Genomic DNA, 23,614 nt, shown 5'->3' with positions numbered 1-23,614 from the left:
TTTGTTCGCCGAAGCTCTAAGTCTGAATCGTTGCCTTGTCTTGGCAGCATTTACTTCACGTGATCATGCGGTGCAGTGATCCGGTTACTCCTTCAATCTTCAACTACCCGAACACCAGTAAGTATTTCTACTTTGCTCTTTCCTTCCAATCCTTAGATTGTTGGTAGTTGTTAGGGTTGAGTTTTCTGCCGGTGTCGTCTATATGCATACGTGAATAGGGCTTTGATAGGCATGTGACTGATGTGAGTCAATAAGTAATCTCTTTGCATGCTTTGACGATTTGCGTTTGGAAAGTCGTTCCTCGTCTTGCTTGTGCTGTTCTGGTTTGCTGTTTTAGGGCATAAGCGTGAGCGCCTTTAGGGTGTCTTTCTCTGGAAAAACACTTCTCTTGGCGGGCTTAGGCTCGGAGTTTGAGTTTGGTTCCTTGCTGTCCTTCGGGTGGCATGGTGCCAACCCCTCGGCAAGCTCGGTGGGAGCCTCTCCAAGCAGTTTTCGGGGAGGGTCTCCCCGACGCCTTTGATACCGTTAGGGTATGACAAGGGTGCTGACTGCTTAGAGTGTTTTCTTCTTTGTTTCTTTTGTTCAGTGACGAACACCTCAAAGGAACAAATCATCGCTGCGGTAGAGGTTGAATCTGCCCAGGAGCAAGGTTCCCCTGTCGCTGGCGCAAAGGGGAAAGGAAAAACTAAAATGGTCGCGGCTAGCCCACCGACTATCAACAGTTCAATCTGGGAGATGGACCAGAAGCCGAACCTGTTCAGGAACTACGGCATGCTGGAGTTGTACTCCTCAGAGGCAGGCCTGAAGAACATCCCAGGCCTGATGTGGCACCGTCTGTCGGTGCTGGGTGAGTCTGCTAGTCAGAGTCACGAGGGCTTTGGTGCCTGGAGCTGGGCACACATAGTGTGTGGGGCGCACTTTCCCCTAAGAAGTTATTTTGCCAATTTCTGTGTGAAGGCGGGGATTGCCCCCTTCCAGTTGATTCCCCCCAGCTACAAGCTCCTAGCGGGGTGGTACATCTTTTGCAAGTCCCGGGACCTGGAGGCCCCTACCCCGGAGGAGGTGCTATACTTCTATGGGCTGAAGTCTCAACCCATGAGAGGTCATCCAGACAAGGTGGGGTTTTACAGGCTGGAGAGGTACCCGGACGTGATGTGTCCCACCTGTCATACCGCGAGGGTTCCAGATCTCCGGGAGTACTGGTTCCTGACGACCGGCTTCCCATTGAAGAGGGTGCCAGCCCTATCTTTGGACTTCAAAGTCCCTGGTAAGTGCTCCTTCCTCTCCTTTTTAACTTTGTTTCTTTACGTTTGGTTTGCCTTTCGGGAGGATCTCTAATGCTCGTATTTGGATTTTGCAGAAGTCGTCCCGCGGACACCTCGCTGTGCGGAGATGATAAGGAGGTCAAAATTCTACGAGGGGCTCTCGGAGGAAGAGCTGAAGGTGGAAGGACTTATGACCACCGAATCTTTGAGGGAGTATGGGCTACTCGCCTCTTTCCAAACTATTGAGCCAGTGAGTGGCAGGGGGCAAAGTCAGGTGTCAGCTGACATCCGGGAGCAGATTGCCCTGGAGCTATCCAAGGTGATCTGCCAAGCGGCCTGGGACGAGAATAATTTATCTCCTAGTTGGGCGGAGAGGTTCCCCGACCCCCAGCCGGAGGAAGAAGAGATCGAGGCTCGCCACGCCGCAGCTTGCCCCAATGAAGGGACTCCGGGAGCTGGCACCTCCGGGAGAGGTAAGACTAGTTTTCGATTGATCCACACCCCCAGCCTGTCTGAGGTTTCCCGGACTTCTCAGGCGGGGTTCGATCCCTGCTTCCTTAGGCTAGATCCGCGTAGGATACCCTTTGACAGATATTGCGATAGGGTAGATGAGCTCCTCGGGTGTTTGAGTGACGATAGTTTGCCAGAAGGTGTCACCATGGTTGACCATTCTTCCCTCAGCATGTTATTCCCGGACTTCGAGGAGCACGGGAGCTTCCTGGAGCAGGAAGCGATGTTTTGTTTTGCTCGGGGAAGGCCATCCACGTTTCTCGTGCATGTTTGTCCCTTTCAAACTTTTCTCTTGCTTGTTTCTTGTTCCCCGCTGGTGGACTTGTTTGCGCTTTTATGTTGTTGCATGTTTTGTTTTCTGCTTATCTTTCTTCACATCGCTTGCCGGTTGGTTAACTTTGCTTCGTGCATTGCTTGCAGAACATCCCGAAGCAAAGATGTTGGGGAGAGTTACCTTACTCATCAAGAAAGCCGCCACCAGCCAAGACCAGTCCAAGGTGAAAGGACGAAAAGCCAGAGCTGGTAGGGGAGGTAAAGCTGCCACATCCAAGAAGACAGGTGGCGAGGCGCAAGTGTCTCCGGCGGTGGAGAGGTCTCCTGCCAAAGGGCCTTCCGAGACCATGGCGGCCTCGAGTAGTAGCAGCGACGGGGAAGGGCTTGTGTTCCCCGCGAAGACGACCGGGACGAGCAAGCGCCCCAGAGGAGAGGCTGAGGGCGACAAGAAGAAACGCCTCAGACATTCTTCTCCCGGAGGTGATGGAGACCTCCAGGCTGCGCGCAGTCCTCGCCAGACTACTGTCACCCAGCAGCAACCACAACAACAACAACAACAGCAACAGCCAAGACAACCACCACCGTCACAGCAGCAGCAAAAACAACAGCAAAATCAGCAGCAACAACAAAGGAAATTACTTCCGCCACCGCCACAGCAAAAGCAACAGCAACAACAAAGGCAATCACCTCCGCCACCGCAGCAGCAAAAACAACAGCAACACCAGCAGCAACAACAAACCGGGGCGGTAGTGTCTTCCCTACCGTCCCTAATACCCCTTTTACCTCCTCCTTCAGTCCAAAGGGAGTCCACCCTTCCGGGGTCTCCTTCTTCTCCTTCTCTTCCACTTTCTCAACAAACAAGCCTTCCTCAGCCTGGCCTGAAGTTCCAATTCCCTCAGAAACCAACCCGTTTCTCCGCTGCCCTCCTGGAGGGTGTAAGACGGGCTGATAACTTTTTGAAGAGGCGGTTGGAGGCCGAGAAGGCTGTTACTCAGGGAAGGGCAGACAACCTGTCTGCCGTGAAGAGAGCTGAGCTGGCGGAAGGGGTGAGATCCCTTCACCCGGCGGGAGCGGTTCTGGATGGCCTGGCCTTGGAGAAGAGGCTGGTGCCTAGACTCGGGTGTGCTTTGGCGCCGTTCGGGGCGGAGATGATGGAAGACATGGCCTTGAGCTTGTGCGAGCTCAATTCTGAGAAATGGGCCATCAGTAGCAGTAAGGACCCGCTGTTGCTGACACATGCCGTAAAGCAGCAACTTACTGGGGTGAGCTATCAGTTACTGTGTTCTGGGGTCATTGGTCTTAGTACATTTGGTTCTGCTTAACTTATTCTGCTGTTTTTCCTTGCAGGCCTCTCTTATCGCGGAACGCTCTTTCCGGGAGGTGGGTACAGTTCTGGTTCAGCTGGAGGAGAGCCAGGCGGGTCGCCAGGCCTTGGAGGTAGAGAAGCAGAAACTGACCCAACAGGTCGAGGGCATGAAGGGGGAGGCTATGGAGAAGATTAGCCAGGCCCGGCGCACGGCCGAGGAAGAGGCGGATAAGAAATATCTTGCCAAATATCGAGAGTACCGGGCCAGCGCGGAGAATGAGTTCAAGCAGCGGTCGGATGACTTGAAGGCCCAGAACTCCAAGCTCCAGGAAGAGCTATCCCAGGCCAGGGGGGAGAAAGACACCCTGGATGCCCTCTTGCAATCGAAAAACGATCTCCTCCTTAAGCAGAACGAGGAATACGCCATTCTTCAGAATAAGCTGCACGAGGAGGAGCGAGATCACAAGAGGAGCAAGGATCTCGCGTCTATGCTGGAGTTGGGACTTGCTGAGAAGGATAAACAGATTGGAGCCTTGCAATTTACTGTCAGGGGGCATTTGACCGAGAGGCAATCCTTGCTGGATCAAAATAGGGTGCAGCGCAAGGAGATTGATTCCCTTAAGGGAGAGCGGGATGCATCCAAGACCGAGCTGGAAAAACTGAGGGCTCAATTGGCTGTCGCGGAGGCAAAGCTGGCGACCTCTGAGGCGGAGCGCTTGAAGGAGAAGGAAGATGCCGAGGTGGTGCTGAACAGAATGATTAATCTATCCCACGTGGTCCTCATGCACCAACTTTGGAAAATAAACCCGGAGGTAGTAGGCTACCTGGAAGAGGACGCCGCCGCAATGAGGGAAAAGATACAGGCGTGGGATCAAAGCCCAGAGGTGTACGTCCAGACTTATAACATCGACGAGCCTGCTGGAGTCCCTGAGGCAGAAGACCCCGAAGAGGCGGGGACCTCTGAACTTTCCATTGATGACGCTCCATCTTCCAATGAACTGACTCCGCCAGCCCCAGTTGAGACCGCTGTCTCCGAGCCCCCGGTCGTGGATGCCGCTGCCACCCCCAGTGCTTGAAGGGGTCTTATCTTTTGTAAAAAAATATTCTTTACTGATTATTATTTTTCATTTGTATTTTTCTTTGGGGCGAAGCTCCCTGTACTCTTTTCTCATTGCAGACATATTTGCCATAATTATAGCATTTTTCTTTCCTTTTCTGCCGAGTTCTTTGTTTAACTTTGCGTTTAGGGTAGGCTTTTATACGGTAGAAACTGCTGTAGGGGCGCATGAGGTTTTGGTTCCAACGGCCAGAACCTATGCAGTTCTAATTTGAAGCTCCAACGGCTAATGTCTTTTCCCACGTAGTTTCTAGGTTACGAAGGTTTCTTAGTTCCAACGGCCAGACTCCTTTCACCGTATTTCAGCTTTCCTACGGCAAATAGCCAATCCCGGGACTTGTAGTTATACCGTTCGCTGGGATTGCTAAGGTGAGCCGTTCCATGGTGCCGGAACGGGAGTTCTTTTGGTGAGCGTTGTTAGACTTAGGGTTAGATCTTTGCGAAGCAAAACTAACTGTCGTTGCGAACCTCATGGTGGCTGACTTCAGGGACCTGGCATGGAGCCCTGCGAGGCAAGGCTCGTTGCGGTCGGGGAAATTGCCACGCCCACCATGTGCGATCCCAGAGCAGGGGCTTTGCGAAGCAAGGCCTGCTGTAAGTGGGGGATCGATCATATCTGCTCCTGGAACTGAAGCTTGCAGTGGTCGAGGAGCTCACCATGCATTATTTTGTGAGATCCGGAGCTGAAGCTTGTGAAGCAAAGCTTACAACGGTCGCGGATCTTGCCATCTTTCGCCTTGCGGGACCCGGAGCTGGAGCTTGCGAAGCAAAGCTTACAGCGGTCGCGGAGTATTCTGCGAAGGACTTGTCAGGGAGTTGGGGGTGTTTCGGCGTAGCTCTCTGAATGTGCCTCAACCCCCAGTCCTGTTCATCGATGGGCTACACAGGAGATAATTTTCATGATGCATAATGGCAGACATTTGCATGGTAATTTTCACATAACCACATAAGGCACATAAGGGCACATATGACACATAATGCATTTATGTTCATGGCAACAAATCAACTTAAGCTTAACAATTTAAAAATTTCAAACACAATGCTAACACATAAGTGGTGCTCTCTGTATGTTTTGTTCAAGGGGCGTATGGCTATGCCTTAGCCATGTATACCCCCCCAAGTGAGCGTGGGGTCCGGACGTCTCCGGACCACGTGGTCACTTGTTAAAACGCAGCTTGGAACAAAGGGATAAAAAATGCAGTAAAAGCGGAGTGAATTTCTCCGTGTTTTATTAAATTAGCCTGTTAGGCATTCGTTTTACAGCTGGGAGGATTATCTCCATATTTTACATTTTGGCTACATCTACCAAGGACTTCCGACTAGATAGTCCGGGGCCTTCTGATAGTAACGGCGGAGGTGCTCCGCGTTCCAGGCGCGAGGGACTTTAGATCCGTCGAGTCTCTTTAAATGATACGTCCCATGGCCCACTTTTTCTTGGACTTCATAGGGGCCTTCCCAGTTGGGTCCGAGGACTCCCACTCCCGGATCCTGCGTAGCAGGAAATACTCTCCGCAGGACAAGGTCCCCAACTTCGAATGTACGGCTCTTGACTCTTGTGTTGAAGTGTCGGGCTATCTTGCCTTGGTACATTTTTAGTTGGACCTGCGACTGCTCCCAGAGCTCTTCGATCATGTCCAGGGACTCCTGGAGAAGGGCGTGGTTCCGGGTAGGGTCATAGGTGTCCTGCCTGTGAGAGGGCATCATAGTTTCTACTGGGATGACGGCTTCGCAACTGAAGGTCATGGAATAAGATGTGTGCCCCGTCGAAGTTCTCTCTGTTGTGCGATAGGCCCAAAGTACTCGCGGAAGCTCTTCCGGCCAGTGAGCCTTGCATGCTTGGAGTTTTTTCTTCAACGTGGTCTTTAAGATTTTGTTCACTGCTTCCACTTGCCCATTGGCTTGAGGTCTGGCGACTGCGGAAAAGCTTTTGATGATTCCATGCGAAGCACAGAAGTCCGTGAAATGCTGACTGTCAAATTGCTTTCCGTTGTCGGACACAATTTTTCGCAGAAGCCCGAAACGACACACTATATTCTTGATGACAAAGTCCAGTGCTTTCTTAGAGATGACCGTGTTCATAGGTTCAGCTTCAACCCATTTGGTGAAGTAGTCTACCGCGACTATGGCATACTTCACTCCACCCCTCCCAGTTGGGAGGGAACCTACTAGGTCAATGCCCCAAACGGCGAACGACCAGGGGCTGGTCATTAAGGTAATTTCTGTAGGCGGCGCACGCGGAACCTTGGCGTACCTCTGGCACTGCTCACATTTTCTGACATAATCCACACAATCCTTCTTCATGGTGGGCCAGAAGTATCCTTGACGAAGGATCTTTTTGGAGAGGCTCAGACCGGAGGTATGGTCGCCACAGAAGCCTCCGTGAATCTCATGGACGATGGTGCTGATTTCGGTTCCGGCAACACACCTAAGGAAGGGTATGGACAACCCCCTGCGGTAAAGCTTTCCATCCATAACCACGTATCGGGGAGCTTGATATTGGAGCTTTCTTGCGTCAGCTTTATCAGTGGGGAGCTCTCCGGTGGTGAGAAATATGAGGATGGGCCTATCCAGGAATGGGAATGGTCGATGATGGCATTTACCCTCCGTGTCTCGGTACTAGGCGCTTCTAAGTGCCCGATGGGCACTAGGCCATATTGTTCAATTTCCGGGTCTGTTGCAAGCTTGGCCAGTGTGTCCGCGAGTGAATTCTGGTCCCGGGGGACCTGGTGGATTTGGTGGCCTTTGAAATGCTGCAGGAGGCCGCGGGAGAGAGACACGTAGGCAGCCATTTTTTCGCCTTTCGTCTGGTATTCTCCGGATATTTGGTTTACCACAAGTTGGGAGTCGCTGTATACTTTGATTTTTTGGGCTCCGACTTCCCTGGCCAGTTGTAACCCAGTTAGCATGGCTTCGTGTTCAGCCTCGTTGTTGGATGCTGGGAACGCGAAACGGATGGCGCTCTGGAGCTGATGTCCTTGGGGAGAAATTAGGATAACCCCTGCTCCAGCTCCTTTTTCATTTGAGGCTCCGTCTACATAGACCTTCCATGTGGGAAGTTCCGGGACAGGATCTTCCGGGAGGTCATTCATTCCTGAGCATTCCACAATAAAGTCCGCGAGAGCTTGACCTTTTATGGAAACACGGGGCTGGTAGTGGATATCAAACTGGCTCAGTTCCATGGCCCATTTAAGTAATCTTACAGAAGACTCGGGCTTCTGCAGGACTTGCCGGAGAGGGTGGTTGGTGAGTACTCTGATGGTGTGCGCCTGGAAATAGGGCCTTAGCTTTCGCGAAGCAATTAGCAAGCAGAGGGAGAGTTTCTCGATCATTGAATATCTGGACTCGGCGTCCAGTAATCTCTTGCTCACGTAATACACAGGGAGCTGGAGACGGCCGTCTTCCCGGACGAGAGCGGCACTTACGGCATGCTTGGTTACAGCTAAGTACAAGAACAATGCCTCTCCTTCGACAGGTTTGGACAGTATGGGAGCTTGAGTTAGATGTTCCTTGAGGTGTTGGAAGGCTGCTTCGCATTCGGGGGTCCACTCGAACCTCTTGTTTCCTCGCAAAACATTGAAGAAGGGGACACATTTGTCAGTGGCCTTAGATACAAAGTGGCTGAGAGCAGCTATCCTTCCCGTAACGCTTTGGACATCCTTATGCTTTCGGGGAGAAGGCATATCTATGAACACCTGAATTTTCTCAGGGTTGGCCTCCACTCCGCGGGAGCTGACAATGAAACCGAGGAACTTCCCCGACGAGACCCCGAAAGTACATTTCTTCGGATTCAGTTTCATTCCGTACTTTCGGATCACGGTGAAAGCTTCCTCAAGGTCGTCGCTGTGGTCCTCGGAGGTCTTGGATTTTACCAACATGTCATCTACATACACCTCTGTAACGCCCTACTTCCTTAGAGCCGTTACTAAGTGAGTTTTAAGGAAAAACAGTGCAATGAGCTCGCTAACCGAGGTTTTGAAACAAAAGTGTGACTAATAAAGAAAGTTAAGGCTGTAATCTTTGAAAATGCGTTGACTCAATAAAACTTCTAGTATTAAACAATTGGGATCCCAAAATAAGGTTTGAAAACTAATTACATCTTGAAATAAGTTTACAGTTGATAAATTCTAAAATCATAGATTATTATAGCCATTTTCAAATAAACCCCCAACCAAAGCAGTCGGGCAGGCCAAACATGTACGCGTCGCTTCACGCTCTCCGTACTCATGGTTGGTTGACTCAGCCTTTGCCCTACCTGCAACACGGAGCACCCGTGAGTCGAAGCCCAGCAAGAAAACTCATGCAGAACATAACATATGCAATTTATACAATTTATCTTAACAGATAATCCACACGTAAACAAGTCAACCATTAGACTAAGCAAACACGGCCATGCCGTCCCCGAAGCCTTACCGAAGCCTGGGGTCTCGGTCTTCACCGCAGGATCTTACACATATCCTGTGGGTCCCGGGCCCTGCCCTGACCATAGCATCCCATGTGCTAGGTGTTACTTCCGGCTCCGCTGCCGTACCCGGCCTACGCCGCACTCGGCCCTTGCCGTTCATTTCATTATAATCATACAAAGCATAAATCAAACAACAATCATACAATTATCAATACATGTAAGTCTACACCCTAACATGTAATGCAATATAGGGCCATGCCCGGCAATCACACTATGGGCCCACGCCCTATACTACGGGTGTTATAGTTTTCTTACCTTTCCCTTCAATAGCTTAGATCACCTGACTCCTTGAGCACGATCCCACTTGAGCCTTAGCGCACACCTAGGCACAAACATAGGTCAAAGTCAACACCAAACCCCAGGTCCGAATGCCTAGCCTCGGGACCAATCCCGAGCCCCCGGGAAGTCCTAAATCCCCAAAACAAAGTGGCGGAACCGAGCCCCGAACCCTAGGTCAAAATCCCTCATCAAAACCCAAAATAATTCCCTTCTGTGAACAGTGCAGCGCTACAGCGCTCTAAAGAGGGCGCTGTAGCGCTACAAGCAGAATGCACCCCCCAGAAACAGGGACTAGCGCTACAGCGCCCACTGACTAGCGCTGTAGCGCTAGTTGCAGCCCAGAAATCCCAAAATCGCATTTCTGCGATTTCTTTCACCCAATCTCAAACCAAACTTCCCCAAATCTTTACCAAACTCAAAATCAAGCTTATGAACACTCTCCATCCATCCCAAGCATCCCAAATCCTCAAATCCCAAGAACATTTATCCCAAATCTCAAAATCTACCATGAACAACCCTAAACTCAGAAATTCAGTCAACAACAAGTTAAAGGCTTAGAATTCTTACCATTGATGCAAATTTCGACCTTGATTCAACCCTAGACCTCCTTAGCTTGTTCATCATCAAAGCTTGCTCAAAAATTCCCTAAAATTTCCATCAACTCAGCTCAAAACACAGCTCAAACCATCAAAACCCTTAAAACTGAAATCTCTTAAAACATACCTCAAAAGTTGATGTGTTCTTGCCAAATCTTCAAGTCTAACCCAAGATCCTTGATGCTCAGCCTATCCTTGCTCTCCACTAAGCTTTGCTCCAAGAAAAATGGAGCGAAATGGTGCAAGAATGCACAAACCGACCCTTGCAAAACCCATCAGTTTTTCTCTCTTTTCTTTCTTTCCTTATTCTTTCTTTTCTTTTCTTTCAGCATTCCCACTCTCTATAAAGCCTTATAAAAACCTATCTCCAAAAGCCAAATGACCAAAACGCCCTCCCTATAAATTCTAAATCCTTTTGTTCAAGTAGGGCCATTTTAGTCATTCACCCAATTCCCGCTAATCCTCAAGTGTCTCTAGTATTTTCCCGTTGCTCTCCAACACCCGATAAACCACCAAATAAATATCCCCCATCATCAAAATAAATCTCAATCTATTCTCTGAATTCCTGTTCATACCCCCAGGCTCGCCCCGAGCCAGGTATAAATTCCCGTCATCACTTTCCGCTAGCCTGCTCACTGGGATCGCCTCGAGTCACAAAGCACAGATACACCCACATACCACTGGGGTCTCAACAATCAACACATATCAATACAGTTATGCCCAACATGGCCAAAATTACAATTATGCCCTTCTAACACGATCCGGGCCTACATGCATACTAATATACATAGTCATGCATCTCAGATAACAAATAGTCATATAACATGCTTTAACTCATAACCATGCATTTAATTCATAAAATAATCACACATAAATTCCATCATGCCCTCCTGGCACGCTAATCAAGGCCCTTAAGCCTTATTAGCTATTTTGGGTCGTTACAACCTCCATATTCCTCCCCAGCTGGTCTTTGAACATCCTGTTTACTAGGCGCTGGTATGTCGCCCCAGCATTCTTCAACCCGAAAGGCATAACCACGTAACAGTAGACACCCTTGTCCGTGAGGAAGCTGGTGTGTTCCCGGTCCGCGACATGCATCTTGATCTGGTTGTACCCGGAGTATGCATCCATGAAGGATAAGAGTTCATACCCGGAAGTAGCGTCTACCATTTGATCGATTCGCGGAAGAGGGAAACAGTCTTTTGGGCAGGCTTTGTTTAGGTCCGTGAAGTCAATACACATTCTCCAGGACCCATTGGGTTTCGGGACCAGAACCGAGTTGGCCAACCACACGGGATAGTGTGACTCCTGGAGAAAGCCTATGGACATCAGCTTGTCCACTTCAGCTTTGACTGCTTCGGCCCTCACTGGGTCTAACGGCCTCCTCTTTTGGCGAACGGGAGTTGCAGATGGGTCGATGTTGAGTGCGTGGCACGCAACATTAGGATTAATCCCCGTCATATCAGCGTGGCACCATGCCAGGATATCCTGATTTTTCTTCACAGTGGCCACGATCTTTTCTCGAATGGCCGATGGAAGGTTTTTCCCCACCTGAATGACTTTGGTGGGATCTCCCGGGTTGAGGATCACCTCCTCGACCTCCTCCATCGGCTCTATCGCCCTCTCGACCCCCAATCTAGGGTCGAGTTCGTCAACATATGCCCCTTGGGCACCCCCATTTTCTGGAAGATTCTCCGCCAAAGGAGCGGCAACAGTCGCCTCCTGGACCGTGTAGACGGATCGGACGGAGATGTTATAACAGCTTCGTGCACTTCGTTGGTCCCCTCTGAGGGTGCCGATACGCCCGTTGTCACATGGAAACTTCAAACATAAGTGGCGTATCGAGGTTGATGCCCCAAAATCGATTAGGACCGGTCGGCCTAGGATGGCATTATACGCCGTGGGGCAGTCGACCACCACGAATGTGCAGTGCCTGAAGGCACAAGCGTCGCTGTCTCCTCTGAGGGTGACTGGAAGTTGAATTTTGCCTAAGGGCATGAGTGCATCCCCATTGAACCCCTGAAGTTGGATGGGGCATGGGGTCAGATCAGTCTCGGTTAATCCGATCGCGTGGAAGGCAGCTTTGAAGAGGATGTTTACGGAGCTTCCATTATCGACGAGGATCCGTGACACCTTCTTATTGGCAACCTGGGCTTCCACGACGAGGGGATCGTTGTGGGGGAAGTGCACATGTCGGGCGTCATCTTCCGTGAAGGTGATGGGAAGATCCATCATTCAGGGACGCTGAGCAGGTGACTGAACCAAGGCGCACATCTCCCCGGTGTGTTCTAACTCCCTCAAGTACCTTTTCTGGGAGTTGCGGGTGCTTCCGGCAAGGTGTGGTCCTCCGGAAATGGTGGCTACGTGTCCGTCAACGGATGGCGGAGCAAGGCCAGGCGGATATGGATTTCCGGGTCCGGGAGCCAACATGGCAATGGGTGCCGGAGAGGTCGAAGCAGGAAGTGCTGGGAACTGGGATCCAGGAGCTTGGGGGTGACTAGCTCCAGGAGCGCTAGCGGTCCCCCTCTGTCCCGGAGAGAACGTAGCTCCGTGAACTACTCCCTGTCCGAGATAGATTATGGGTATCCTCACCCATTGACCGAGGTGTCCCGCTCTTGCCAGGGACTCGATCTCATCCTTCAGTTGAAGGCACTCGTTTGTGGTGTGCCCCACGTCTCCGTGGAACTCACACCTTTTATTGGAGTCTCGCGAACGCCTTCCTCCGTGAGACACTTTCGGGGGCTTCCTGTAGTTGACCATATTACAGGTCGCTCGATAGACATTCTCTCGTGAGTCTATCAAACTGGTGTACTCCGTGAACTTGGGCTCATAGTCCTTCCGGGGTTTCTTTGAATGGTCCCCCCGGTTGGAGTTTCTTCCTCCTCGTTTATTCCGCGATTGGCTCAGATTTTGTTCTAAGCCTTCCGCTTGCGATTGCGACCGGCCGGGAGCGATACTACATCCGGTTTGTGCAGCTCCGTACCCAGAAAAATGGGTTTGACTCGGCGTCTGAGCAGACGCGGAAGGCCCATACACGCTTGGAGTGAACTAGGCTCCTGGAAACGTGAGGGCTGGTGCGGGAGCTTGCGAAGCAAAGCTCGGTGCAGTCACGGAGGGCGTCGGAGCTGGGGGAACTCCAAAGGCCTGTTGGTAGGCATCTTCAAGGTTGATGATTCCCTGAGCTTTCGACATGAATTCGGACAGAGTTTCTGCCCGTCTCCTTTGCATTTCCCCCCATAGCAGGGAACCGACGGTAAGCCCCGATTGAAGGGCGATCAGCTTCATATCATCGCTGACCTTAGTCTTAGCAGCAGCTTCCATCATTCTTTGAATGAAAGCTTTGAGGCTCTCATTGGGTAGTTGCTTGATGTTGGTTAAGGAACCAACCTCCATGTCGTGGTCCCGGGCAGCAATGAACTGCCTCCTGAACGCAGACTGTAGCTCCTTCCAACTATGGATGGATCCGGGAGCTAATCTTTTCCACCAGTCCTCTGCGGACTTGGTAAGGGTGAGTGAGAAGCACATGCATTTGGCATCCTCACTGACGCGCGCCACTTGCATCATCTTGTTGTATTTAGCTAGATGGGTGCGCGAGTCTGTCCTCCCCTCATATAATTCTATATGAGGCATTTTGAAGTTCTCTGGGAGGGGCGTTTCCGCGATCCTCCGAATACATGGTTCCGGGTCTTCCTCCTCAGAGTCTGACAGGGCCCCACTTTGCTTCCGGACCAGCTTGGTCAAGGCGGCTATCTGTTCCTCGAGCCTCTTTGTATCACTCTCCGGGAGGTCACGTCCCCGGATCTTGTCGTTGAGATGATTTCGCAGGTCATCTCCGCGAGGCCGGGCCTTTTCTCCTTTGGCCTTTTCATACTTGGCCTCCAACCTTCTTCTTAGGTCCACCGTGGACCAGCTATCCTCGGAGTGCGTGTCCGCAGCTCGAACGTCCTGGTTGACGGAATCACTGGGGCGGTTGTTCCTTCCCTTAGGCCTGGGTGCCTTAGCACCGGGCCCTTCAGGCACAGAGTGCCCCCTTGGGGCTGAAGGACGTCTGGGCTTAGGAGCGCCAGAGACCTTTTGCGCGGGGGGGGGGGGGGGGGGGGGGCAGTTGGCCTGGTGATTCGCGCCTTTAGGAGGTGCAGGGGCGTTAGTGCGCACAGGCTCCCCAACTTTTTCTTTGCCCTTGTTAGGGGCGGCTTTGGATGGCCCAGCAACGGCTGGATCCGGCATGGTGGCATCAGCACCACCTAAAACAGAGGCGTCCTCGTCCGAGTCGCCTAGATCTCCAAGCTTTCCTCGGAGACGCTCCATCATGCGCTGCATTTTTTCGGAGACGCGCTCCTGCTCAGCAAGCTTGGCCTTAGTGGCCACCAGTTCCTCAGCTACTTGGACCAGTTCTGGATCCTTCTCGTAGTAGTAGCCGTCTTTGTAGTAACCGTCTCAGACATACTCTTCTTCGCTTTCTAACTATGTCGTATCTTCAGTACTGACCTGATTCTGGCGGGACGTCGGGTCTTCACCTTGGTAGTCCGAGGGTTCGTTTTGTACCGCATCTTCCATTATAGTATCGGGGTTGACCCTAGCATTTTTGTCAACCGCGGATTTTCTCATAGTCACCATCTTTTCAGTACGGAGCGAATACAAAAAATGTACACAGAAAAAGAGCTGACTAACAACTCCCTACAGCTCTCAATGAAAGCACCAAAATGTTTACCGAGTTTTTCGGAAACGAATACAAGCAAAATAATAAAAAGATAAGAACTGTAGAAGTACGGAAATATAAATAAACAAACAGGTTTTTTACGTGGTTCAGGCGTTAACGAGCCCTAGTCCACGAGTCGATGTTATTATACTTGTAGTGGATTACAGTGAAATGGCTGGTGTATAAGACCCTCACAAACTCACACTGTTTCTCTCGGGTTCTCTTGAAGAAGATGAAGCTAGAGAGATTTCAGCAGAGTTCTTGCTATGTAATCTTTTTTGGCCGTCCCCTCTATCGTAAAATGAAGGGATCTTTATAGCTAGGGTTTTGGATTAGGGTTTCACTCTGCCCTCCTGAGCTTTAATTACACCAGCCATAAATAGGGGATACAATTACCGTAGTCGCCTGGCTACCAGGCTCTAGGTGGGTATATTTACATGAAAGTATGGGGAATGCACAAAGGCAGCTGTCTTTTCCAGGCTGTCAGCGGAACAGTAGGCGAAGTGGTACTTTTAGGCGTGCTGGGATGTGTGCGGCCTCGACCTGTCAGGCGTGTCAGGCGGGATCCTGTGTCAGGTGGAGATCATTCCAACTATGCCTCCTCCATGACTCGGCCGCTTGGTCTTCTTTCGTGTGAGGCACGGGACTGTATCCGTGAAGGTAGCCTGAAGAGCTTCTCCTAGGAAAACCTTCCCCGAAGGATATCCCTTCGGGAGTCCGGGAGAATTAACGAGCCTCCGTGAGTAGGCTTGACACTAAACGGGAGAGGCGAAGCCTTTCTATCCATCCGCGAGCTCTGGTCACCTTTCGTGAAAGACTTTTATAATTCTGCTTCCCCGAGGCTATCCATCTAAACGCTATCCGGAAATCTGGATAACATTGTGTATTTTGGGAATTAATGAAATAAATTGGTAAAATATTGGTGTTTGATTGACAGATGGATTAATTAAGAAATTTGAGGTGTGATTAGAGTTTTAAGTGAAATGTCCAAATTGCCCCTTGAGGTTGACCTAGAGGTTAAGTAAAGGCAAGGTATGGGGTCTATGAGGTTCTGCTACTTTAGCTCTTCCTCAAAAAGATATTAAGAGAGGTTTAGCGTATTCTATAATGTCTCAATTGGGTTATATGATGTTGGCTCTAAGTATGAGGTCTTATCAAACTGCTTTGTTTCGTTTGATTACTCATGCTTATTCTAAAGCGCTGTTGTTTATAGAATTTGGATCCATTATTCATTCGATGGAAACTATTGCTGGATATTCCCCAAATAAAAGCCAGAATCCGGTTCTTATGGGTGGTTTAAGAAAACACGTACCAATTACAAAACATCTTTTTTATTAGGTATACTTTCTCTTTGTGGTATTCCACCTCTTGGCTGTTTTTGGTCAAAAGATGAAATTCTTACTGATAGTTGGTTGTATTCACCCATTTTTGCAACAATAGCTTGTTCCACGGCAGGATTAAGCATTTTTTATATGTTTCATATTTATTTACTAACTTTTGAGGGCCATTTAAATGTTCAGTTTCAAACTTACAGTGGCAAAAAAAAATAGTTCGGTCTATTCGATTTATTTATAGGTAGCGAATGGAAAAAGAAGAATAAAACAAATTTTCGCTTAGTACCTTTATTAACAATGAACAATAACGAAAAGACTTATATTTTGTTTATAAAAAGAAATATTATATTAATACAAATGTAAAATTTATGGTGGCGCCTTTTATTACTATTCCAAATTTTGGTACTAAAAACATTTTTTTTTGTATCCTCATGAGTCAGACAATACTATGTTATTTCCTATGTTTGTATTAGGTATATTTACTTTGTTAATTGGAGTCATTGGAATTTCTTTCTTCACTCAAATCAATCAAGAAGGAATGCAATTGGATATATTATCAAAATTGTTAACTCCATCTATAAACCTTTTACATCAAAAGAAAGAAAATTTGATGGGTTTGGAATTAGTATGAATTTCTAACAAATGCAACTTTTTCGGTCAATATAGCTTTGTTAGGAATTCTTATAGCATCCTTTTTATATAAGCCTATTTATTCATCTTTACAAAACTTGAATTTTTTGAATTCATTTGGTAAAAGTATTCCTAATAAACTTCAAATTCTTGGAAATAAAATAATAAATGTGTGTTATACCCAAAAATTGGAGAATGCATCCTAGGAGGCTAAGGAGAATGCATCTAGGAGAGTGCCTCCTAGGAGAGCTAAGGGGAGTGGTCCTAGGAGACTCCAAGGAGGATGTGGTCCTAGGAGACCCCAAGGAGGGTGTGGTCCTAGGAGACCCCAAGGGTGTATAGGAGGCAAGCCTCCCAAGGTTTTCTAAGTGTTGGCTCGAACGTGTCCAAGGTAAATAGCTAAGGAGGAGGAGTCTCATGCAAGAGAATGGAGACTTAGACTTTCATAAGGAAAGTCTATACAATGTTCGATCGGACATGTTTGGGAGATGCTAAAGAAGGTTGCCTCAATGTTGTCCAAGGTGAGGTTGCCTCAATGTTGTCCAAGGTGAGGTTCCCTCAATATTGTCCAAGGTGAGGTTCCCTCAATATTGTCCAAGGTGAGGTTCCCTCAATATTGTCCAAGGTGAGGTTCCCTCAATGTTGTTCAAGGTGAGGTGCCAAGGAGGTTGCCTCGGACCACCTTAGTCCGAGGAGAAGCCAAGGAGATTGGTTCAAGGAGGAACATGGCATGCTAGAGGAGAGTGCATGTTAGAGGAGAGAAGTGCATCTCCTACCACCATGCACGTTCAACCTACCACCATGCACGTTCAACCTACCACCATGCACGTTCAACCTACCACCATGCATGTTCAACTAGCCCTTGCATGGGTAGCGAGTAGAGGTGGACCAACTAGCTAGAGGAGACTAAGTCAGATACAACTTCAACAACATGCGCGGGAATCTCTCATTCTTCCCACAAATGGGGAGTTTGTTACATTTTGAATGTTGAATGTTTATTTGTAATATAAATATAATAAATATAGTAAAATATCCCTATTATAAGGGGATATCAGTTGAGGATCCCATCTCTATAAATAGAGAGCTTATGAGATGAGAGAGGGACTTCTTCTGCTTATTCTTTCTAGAGAGATAAAATTGGGTATGTCTATTCTAGAGAGAGAAAGTGCTGAAATTAGAGAGAATTCTTGTATTTTCACAATTTATACTGAAGAAACTCAGTTGGCATAGTCCATCTGATCTTGAGTATAGATTTATAAATCACAACTCTAAGTGGATTAGGCTATTACCGACAATCGGGGCTGAACCACTATAAAAATCTCCTGTGTTCTTTACTTTTCTTGTTGATACCGTCTGTTGTCGTTTTGATTTCTCTTGAAGGCTTGTCGTATTTGACGTTCTCACGTCGTTGGCTAAAAACGCGGTCAACATTTTGGTCCTCCTCTTGTTGGTGATAACGTCCCTCAGATCCTTCTGAGAAGCATGCTCTCCTACCCGATCAAACACCGTACTCTTCGATTTCCCAGTGGGCTTACTACGTGGGACTTCACCGTAGACACTATATGTGGAGGTCCACCCTTAGCTGAGGAGAGCAACGAAGCAAGAGGAGGAGTATGCTGAGGAGGAGTGCTAGGAGCAGGAATCGTTGGAGTGGCGTGCACATAGAGCGTTGAAGGAGATATTATTTTTAAATACCGCTTTCAGAGTGGTAGCTTGGTTTCGAGTTTTTTAGACTTGTTATTTAAGTTTGGTGTATGAACTGGTTATTTGCTAACCAGTCATTTTATTTTGAACAATTTTGGTTGTTTAAGACTCGTTGTTAGACATGTTTTGTCATTTTTAATTTACGAGTAATAAAAGAGACTACGCGCAGCGTGGTCGATTCTTGCTACAAATATGCATGTGTGTTAATTATCCGAGCAGTGTTCAACTGGTCGATATGTTCAAGCAGTGTTCAACTGCTTGAGTATTTTCCATATATTCTATGTGTTTCACGAGTAGTTAACTGCTCGAACAGATTCAGTCAGGTAGCAAGTGACTAAGGATCTTTCAACCTCCAACCACCTGGGGGGCACATGGGGTATGTAGGTATATAACTTAACACAGGAAATAAGAGCACGAGGTAATATATCTGTTTTTAGGCTGACTTGTAAATTTTCGAAGTCCAAAAAGGCCATTAAGCTAACTTGCTTGGCAAAGCTTAAGTAACTTGGAATTTTTTAAAAATCTCAAGTTAGGAGCAGATATTCGTGTGACCATAAACATCATGCTCATAAAATGTTAGAGAAATAAGAGTGTGAGAAAGTATACTTAGCATGGACTTATGAAATGTCTAGAATTTCTAAGTTAGAAAACTAAGTACTCATGCGAAAATCTAAGGCATACACCAGAGTGACTTTACTCTTCACAAAAAACTTATAACTTTTTAAGTCTAGAGGAGACTTAGAATGTTTTAAGTTAACAAGGAGAAGTAAAGTCTAAATGCCAACAGCTACAAGTTTAGCTCACCAGGTGCAAAGTTTTCTTGCTCAGGAGAGCAGATACAACTTCCCTGGTAGGCTAAGCATGTATCACCAATCGACTTCCCTGGAGTAAATCAAACAAATACGTGCAAAATAAATGCTACATGGTGAAAATTTCTCCTTGGGAGGAGAAGTCAAGTTTTCACCAAGATTTATTGAGAAAAATCAATCTCTCAAAATAATTTTGGGAGGCTCGAACAAAGGTGCTTCGATGGTCTTTCTTAAAAGGTCCTAAGAGTGCCTAAAGGTGAAATGTTTGGAAAAATTATAGCATGGAGTATACCATGTTTGGTCCGAAAGGTGTGTCTAAGGAGAAGCGTCCAAATGGTGATGCTGCCTATGTTCGATCGGATGTGCATGCTTAGAAGGCTGGCTACTGTTCCATGCATTGCATTGCATTGCATTGCATTCATGTTAACACGGCTTATGCCTGTTTGTCCATGCTCACGATCGATACAGGTGCTTAAAGTGTTTGAAAAATTTGGTGTCCAAGCATACTTTGAGATGGTTGATCGGATGCATGTTGATCCAAGGAGCATCTCACCTACGTCCAAGGATCTAGGCTAGAAATATTGGTGCCTAAGGTGCTACATCCGACCAAGAGGAAACAAGAAGTATCCAGTCGGACCTAGGTCTTTGGCACCATAAGAAAAGAAGTGTCCGATCGGACAAGAAGTGTGCCTAAGGTGCTACATTCGTCCAAGAGATAGACTTGGACCTTGGCCAAAGAGAGGCCACGAAGTGACCGATCAGACCTTAGTTGGAGGAGCCAAAAGCTTGGCTCGGACCATGTCCAAGGAGGAGCCAAGTCATTGGCTTGGACTTTGGTTCAAGGAAAGGTCATGAAAGCTTCGATCGGATTATGTTCGAGGAGAAGGCCATGCATGTGTGCCAAGGGTCCGATCGGACCTTAGCTTGGTGAGCTTCCTAAAAGATTGGCTCGGATCAAATCCAAGGAGAGGTCCAATGCATGCCTGCCTTGTGTCTAAGAGTATATGCATCCGATCGGACATGATTGGAGGAGCCAAGAAGTGTCCGATCGGACCTTAGTTTGAACTTCCAAAAATATGTAGCTGGGACATGTCCGAGGAGAGCCAAAGTGATTGCCTTGGACCCATACCCGAGGAGAGTACCTACATTTGATCGGATCACACCCAAGGAGACCATGTTTTGCATGGTGCAGGCCGAGCATATCCAAAGAGCCTAATGCATGTGTCCGATCGGACAATGTCATGAAAGCTCAGTCCGAGGAGACCGTGCATCCGTTCCAAGATGGTTGGCTCGGACCAAGCCCAAGGAGAAGTCCCATGCATACCCAAAAGATGAACTTAGTTTTTGGCCAAGGGTATGCAATGTCCGATCGGACATAATCTGAGATGCCAAGAAGAGTGTTCTTCCGATCGGACGTGGTTGGAGATGCCAAGAAAAGTGTTCATCCGATCGAGCATGGTTGAAGATGCCAAGAGATTGGACTTAGATTTTGGCCAAGGAGAGGCCACACAAGCTTCGATCGGACCGTGTCCGAAGAGAAGCCAAGTCATTGGCTTAGATTTTAGATCGAGGAAAGGCCATGGAAGCTCCGATCGGACCATATCATGAAAGCTCCGATCGGACATAGTTGGAGGAGCCTAGTGCGTTTGGCTCGGACATGTCCGAGGTGAACTTCCAAGATGTGTGGCTCGGACCACCTTGGTCCGAGGAGATTGCAAAAATATGCCCGATCGGACCCTAGTCTGAGAAGCCAAGAAATTGCCTCGGAGGAGAAGACAAGGAAATTCTAATCCTAGCGCAACCAAATCGAGGATATTCAATGACCTATCTCTATGCCATGATGATTTTGCAACATATACAAAGGGAGCTTATGTTTTCATTACATCAAGAAATATAGAGTTTGAAGAAATCACAAGGCAAGTTCGAGACAAGTTCTGTCATGGGAGTTTACGTGAAAGTTATCAACCGGATAGGAGCTTTGGGATGACCTCGAGAGCATTTTGCTAGAAGAAAAGTTTATCATACGAGGGAAATCGTATAATAAACTTGGGGGGCAAATGTTATACCCAAAAATTGGAGAATGCATCCTAGGAGGCTAAGGAGAATGCATCTAGGAGAGTGCCTCCTAGGAGAGCTAAGGGGAGTGGTCCTAGGAGACTCCAAGGAGGATGTGGTCCTAGGAGACCCCAAGGAGGGTGTGGTCCTAGGAGACCCCAAGGGTGTGTAGGAGGCAAGCCTCCCAAGGTTTTCTAAGTGTTGGCTCGAACGTGTCCAAGGTAAATAGCTAAGGAGGAGGAGTCTCATGCAAGAGAATGGAGACTTAGACTTTCATAAGGAAAGTCTATACAATGTTCGATCGGACATGTTTGGGAGATGCTAAAGAAGGTTGCCTCAATGTTGTCCAAGGTGAGGTTGCCTCAATGTTGTCCAAGGTGAGGTTCCCTCAATATTGTCCAAGGTGAGGTTCCCTCAATATTGTCCAAGGTGAGGTTCCCTCAATATTGTCCAAGGTGAGGTTCCCTCAATATTTTCCAAGGTGAGGTTCCCTCAATGTTGTTCAAGGTGAGGTGCCAAGGAGGTTGCCTCGGACCACCTTAGTCCGAGGAGAAGCCAAGGAGATTGGTTCAAGGAGGAACATGGCATGCTAGAGGAGAGTTCATGTTAGAGGAGAGAAGTGCATCTCCTACCACCATGCACGTTCAACCTACCACCATGCACGTTCAACCTACCACCATGCACGTTCAACCTACCACCATGCATGTTCAACCAGCCCTTGCATGGGTAGCGAGTAGGAGGTGGACCAACTAGCTAGAGGAGACTAAGTCAGATACAACTTCAACAACATGCGCGAGAATCTCTCATTCTTCCCACAAATGGGAAGTTTGTTACATTTTGAATGTTGAATGTTTATTTGTAATATAAATATAATAAATATAGTAAAATATCCCTATTATAAGGGGATATCAGTTGAGGATCCCATCTCTATAAATAGAGAGCTTATGAGATGAGAGAGGGACTTCTTCTGCTTATTCTTTCTAGAGAGATAAAATTGGGTCTGTCTATTCTAGAGAGAGAAAGTGCTGAAATTAGAGAGAATTCTTGTATTTTCACAATTTATACTGAAGAAACTCAGTTGGCATAGTCCATCTGATCTTGAGTATAGATTTATAAATCAAAACTCTAAGTGGATTAGGCTATTACCGACAATCGGGGCTGAACCACTATAAAAATCTCCTGTGTTCTTTACTTTTCTTGTTGATACCGTCTGTTGTCGTTTTGATTTCTCTTGAAGGCTTGTCGTATTTGACGTTCTCACGTCGTTGGCTAAAAACGTGGTCAACAATGTGATATATGATTGGGCATATAATCGTGGTTATATCGATTTTGTTATGAAACATTCAAAATTCAAGGTATAAGAAGATTGGATGAACTAATTTATTTATTTTTTATAGATGAATAATTGATGGAATTACGAATGGGGTCGGTATTTCAAGTTTTTTTTTTTGTAGGAGAAGGTATAAAATATGTAGGGGGCAGTCGACTTTCTTCTTATCTTTTAGTGTATGTATCTTATGTATTAATATTTTTATTAATTTACTCCTTTTTTCGTTCAATATTTCTACCTTATAATTTTCTTGATTCTCATGCACTTTTGTTTTTTCCTTTCCATTCACTCGTATCTCTTCCGTTTCATCGATTTTGTCCAGATCCTCGATTTCTTTCGAAAAAAGGGAAGGAGAAGGATCTTCTTCGGTGGACCCCCCTTGTTCCTGTTTAGTCCCCTTCATTTATGAAGTTGTTTTTATTTCTACATATGTTTCTTCCATTTCTAAGATTTCTTTCAATTTCTTAGTTACAATGGGTGACAGTATTTTGCCTAAATAGTAGATACAGATAATAAATAAAAGAATACTAAAGAATTGTTTTGTTGTATCCACAAGGTACTTATTAGATCTAATAAGTACATTAGATCTAATAGAATTATTTTTATGAATCCTGACTAATACAAATCTAACCCATTTCATGAGTAAAATGTGACCAATTAACCTATCAACAAAACTACTTGTTACAAATAACATCTTGTTTTTCCATCGAAACATATAAATGTTGACTAATTTGACTAACATTGAACTTGGTAAAATGAAATGGTTGAATGGTTGAAAAATGAAATTATTCAGGAATACACATTGAATGCTAAGATTATGCATAGAATTTTTGTTAGTAGAACCATAATCAAATAAGTGATTGTGATTGTTCTAGAAGAAATGAAACAAAAGATAAGGTAGAGCTAGGACAATTATTGTATGAGGTCCACCCAATGTTAGATGCAGAAGCACATAATAGATTGATATGAACATCATGAGCTTTCCCATAATAAAACTAGTTTTCGTTGATACTTTCTTCTGGGTTCCTTCTTCCATAACGCAAGCTCGAAGAAGGAAGAGATAAGAGGGCCCTATGGATAATGTGGTCAAAAATCCATAATAGAGTCCGACCACAACGACCGAATTTATTATCCTCATGCATAAGGATACTAGATTACCTAGTTCAAAAATCATCCCAAACCTCCCCTTGTTCTTTTCTATTTCTATTTCTGGATTATTATATGATGATTTTTAACTTTCCATAT

The 23,614-nt window shown here is 47.0% G+C and overlaps 1 pseudogene; it reads right to left on the bottom strand.

The window, feature by feature from the left end:
• Window positions 1-2,573: 2,573 nt before the first annotated feature.
• On the bottom strand, window positions 2,574-23,543 carry LOC133785143 (protein TIC 214-like; annotated as a pseudogene).
• Window positions 23,544-23,614: the final 71 nt, after the last annotated feature.

Source organism: Humulus lupulus, chromosome 6, assembly GCF_963169125.1.
Source record: "Humulus lupulus chromosome 6, drHumLupu1.1, whole genome shotgun sequence".
Taxonomy (NCBI): domain Eukaryota; kingdom Viridiplantae; phylum Streptophyta; class Magnoliopsida; order Rosales; family Cannabaceae; genus Humulus; species Humulus lupulus.
This window is presented reverse-complemented; position numbering and strand designations above follow the sequence as displayed.